Below are 4,481 nucleotides of genomic sequence, written 5' to 3' on the forward strand. Positions count from 1 at the left end.
ACAGGTTAAGAAGGAAAATTCAATGGCCAGGCACTATGTGTTTCTAACGAAGCAACGTTATATGGGTAATTGTATTGCCGTCTTAAATGACATTAAGCTTACATTCCTCGCTTTATCTCATATCGGAGAAAACTAATACTCATTTAAAATAATGGCGAATATTTGTTCCTTAATACATACTCCTAAGAAAAATATATCAAGCCTTAAATTTTTATTTGTTTCTGTGAATTCCTCGAAAACGGCATACAAGTAAAGAGTTATTTTAGCTGTGTATTTTGAAATTATCCCCCAAAAATTTATCATTATCTAAAATAATTTACTACTAATTTGTTCAAATTTTTCTTCTTTCACATTTTCAGAATTATGTCTATCACCGATCTGCCACCTTTGCCAAAGAGTCTAGCGGTATTAATAAAATGCTTGGTTCCGATTCTGGTTTGATTAGCGACGATACTGACATGAATATCGAACAACAAAACAACAACAATAACACCAACATCAACAATTATAGTTTGAGTAACAACAATCTAGACAATAAGGTAGACTACCAAAAAGAGGATAATAATAATAATAGCAACAACAATAGCAATAGTACTGCCATCGGCAATAAAAGTATTGGCAAAAATGGTTTTGATTTAGCGAAATCGTTGGAAAGCAATGAAATTGAATTGAACAATACAACCGGCAAGTCAAAGACATCGAGTGCTACAACCACAACAACAACAACAACAACAGTAATAACACATGCAACAGAAACAACGGCAACATCAGCGACGTCTACAGCGACAGCAACCACAACAACCACAACAATGTCAGCAACGCCCGCAAAATCAGCCGTCAATCGAATGCCACCGGCGCTGGTGGCGGTGGTACGTTGGCGAGCGTGACAGGAAGCACACTGGATACGCAATTAGCCATTTTAAGAAAAGAAATGGTAAGTGTAAGGCTAATGCCTTTTTTCTTGTTTATTTTCGGTTTTTTTTTTATGGTGGTTAGAGACACACTGCGGGAATGTTAAATTGTTGCGCATTATTAGTACACTATGTACTATATTTGATGGGGAGCGTAAAAGTATAGAAATTATTATTTTTTGTTTGTTTGTTTATTGTACGTTGAGCACTTCATTTGTCGAAGATTTAGTGAAATTATGGGCAAATTATGAGCTAATGTCCGGAAGAAGACCGGAAGCAAAAATATATGCGGTACTAACAATTTTTTTATGAGCGCATAATATTTGAAATTTATTGAACCCAACACGGGTGATTGACGGAAGTTCTACACAGGTGCTGACAGAGCAAACAGTTATCAAGTTTAATGCAATTGTGGCTTATAGTCTAGTTTTTATGCTTAAGAAGACAGTACTTCAAAAGTGATAGGATGGTGTACAAGGCGAATTCATATAAGGTGATAGAGGCAGCACAAAAACAAAAACTACACAAACAAATGACAATAAGAACATGAACAAATTTACAACATCATTTTGACAACCAGCAGAATTCGCCTTCAATTCAGTTGCTCTGGTAACAATTCCTTGTATGAATTCGCCTTGATTGTGTTTTGAGTTTGAATCTTAGTCAAATTGCCACATTTTAGGCGCATACGGTTGCTTGCCAGCGACTCTGCAGATCTTGGCGATATGATATGATATTTCTTGTTATAACTCCTCCATATATGTATGCAGCTAGAGAGATGAAATTTCGCACCTTTTTCACTCATTATCAACAAAAAGCTTACAGATCGGACCACTTTAGCCTATAGCATCCATACAGCTGATTGTTAAGATAGGGGGTTTTACTTTAAATGGTGGTGAAGGTAAACATTTTTATTAGCTCCCAAAATAGTAACTTTGAAAAGCCGTAATAGGTTGTAGTGAAACTTTCTGATGTTCACGAAAGGTGTGAAACCTGTTCTCACCTGTTTCGTTTTAATTTTGTTACGAAATGTAAATATACCCGTCTTTTATGTGTGGTTTTTAAGAAGAAAGTCAGAATCACAAGCTCGATTTTTGTAGTTTAGCAAAAAAAAAATTTATTTCTTTTCTCTCATTTTAAAAAAGTGTAGCATTTTTCATTAAATTTCTGCTACCCTGGTCTTTGTGAATAAGCAACGCTCTTAGCGCTAACAAAATTTCGATAGCTGCCGGTTTGAAAATGAGTAGCTAACAGTAAGTGAAAACAACACCAAATAGTTTTTACGTGTGTTGCGTTTTTATTGGAAATTAACTTCACTTGGATTTTTTTTTTTCGCGAGGCACCAACGCCTCTCTATGTCTTTTTATATGCACCGAAGAAAGTCAACAGCAGACAAGTATAAACATAACTAAACATTTAAGAGAATACGAAGAAGGCAAAGTGAGGAAGACCAACTTGAAGAAAAAAAGTGAAAATTGAAGACAGAATGTTTTACCTTTAGTCTACGAACTAGCAAAATACAACAACTATGTAAAGCGTCTACCAAACTAAAGACGAATGGATGATTTTTTTTATTTCTCTTGTTTGTTTATTCATTATGAAGAATTTTGCTAGATTCTTATTTATTCCAAATATTCTGCTAAAAGTTGCTCAGTAAAAGCGATATTACGGTCTGTGATGAATTTATATTTTGACAGTGTGGCTAGTTCGGAAATATTCATGAAATGGTGTAAAATTGATACTGCGAGTAATTTAATAAATATAGTGTTTAAGGATTTGACTTTACACGTTTGGGGTATTTTATAATTTTTTAGCTAAACTCGATTCGTTGATCCTAGTTCAGATGCTACCTTAAGGCATCTGAGGACGTTAAAAGCTTTTTGACTGTCGGTTAAGATCGCAACATACTGATTCCGGTTTTTGCGTTTGGCTTGGAAATGGACAGATGTTTTCCCACAGGTCCCAAGTATTTCAAACCCGGTCCGAATCAGTTCACTATCCCCGTACCAACTATGTATTATTTATGTGTTGGTTTATTTGATATGCTTTCGAGTATACACATCGCTCACGATCTTCAAAAGTGAGCTTTTATTTAACTTTCAGCAAAAGCTGGAGATCAAATTTTTGTTATCATTTGATGAACAGTTAAGCTTAAGGTAAAGTCTTCCTTGCCCATATGATTAGCTTCTGCTAAGAAATAGTTTTTCGCATTTTCTGACGAACTTGTAATTTTGAGATGTGCCTCTTTTGAAGACGCTGTGCGATATGATCTATCAAATTTTTTACTGACAATTTTAAACTTTTTCATTTATTTTTCAGTAATAAAACCGGTGACAAAAATTTATCACTGATACAGAATAGAGCCGTTATTCCAGTTTTAAGCCTTTTTGTAAAACTGAACTGTGGATTCCAAATAGAAATTTCAGGGTATATTTTCGTTAGAATATCGATCATTCTACGCCTCAGAAACTCTTCTGTCCCAATGTTGGTACCACTCAACCGCATGATAGACTCCATCGCCCAAGTTTGGATATTAATAAGAAGATAGAGTGATATCTAGAATAACTTACACGGATGCTCAAGTTCTCATGCTTAGACTTATGCATTCACTGTTTCGCTTACAGCCTAATTTCATAGTAAAACTGGCGGACATGATCTTAAGGACTTTTTAAAAATTTTTTCTTACAAATTATGAGCTTGGCGAATATCGATAAAATTTTTATAAGTTCACTACTTCTCGCTCTATTTACAAAAATTAGGTATCACTGGAAAGGTAATACATCAAGTTATCCATCTGTTTTAACATCATAAAAATTTTTCATACAAAATTCCTTTGGAAATTACGGTGGTTTTTTCATTCTAAAATTGCGATCTATATTCCCAAGACTATTTTGACTAAGCCATATTCAATAAAAAGACTAAAAAATATTCGTTCCAATTCCGCGAAGGAGTCTCAAAAAGTTATGCATTTTTGAAGTTGCTTCAAAAAACCAAAAGTAAAAGTTTAATCTCGGTTGGGCGCAAATGAATTAATCAAAGAAATCCTAGACAAAATGAGCTACATACATAGCACATGCTTACTAGAATAATTTTTAGACACAAATTAGGTAGTTTTGCACAACTATGGTATTTGTGGAGATGTTAAAGACTTGTAAATATGTACATATATATATAGATAGTCGCTGACTAATTGACTAATAACACTTTCTTCCGCTTGACTGCGGCACATATGACGTTGCATTTGTTGTTGTTAAAGTACAGCAATGTTTGCCGCTTCTAGTTCCAATGGACATGATGAAGGCAACCCACAAACTTTCGCTTAGTACGAGTATGTACTGTGTAATGTTTAGTTTGTACACATACATACATTTTTATAGGTGTACAGTATTGATGAGCTCTCTGCAAGCCGCTAGTATTTTTGGTGCATTATTTTTACAAGTCAGTGGGCGTGAGTATATACATACATGTATCCAAACATATATACATATACATATACGTACATATTTATGTTCGTATATAAATACGTACGTGCACTCATAAGTTTGTGTATCTTCTCTATTTTGGCAGTTA

The 4,481-nt window shown here is 34.4% G+C and overlaps 1 pseudogene; it reads left to right on the top strand.

The window, feature by feature from the left end:
* Window positions 1-363: 363 nt before the first annotated feature.
* Window positions 364-934, top strand: LOC108377403 (uncharacterized protein DDB_G0288805-like; annotated as a pseudogene).
* The last annotated feature ends 3,547 nt before the right edge of the window (window positions 935-4,481 follow it).

This window comes from Rhagoletis zephyria, unplaced genomic scaffold (assembly GCF_001687245.7).
Source record: "Rhagoletis zephyria isolate East Lansing unplaced genomic scaffold, Rhagoletis_zephyria_1.1 Rzeph_scaffold_12032, whole genome shotgun sequence".
Classification (NCBI taxonomy): domain Eukaryota; kingdom Metazoa; phylum Arthropoda; class Insecta; order Diptera; family Tephritidae; genus Rhagoletis; species Rhagoletis zephyria.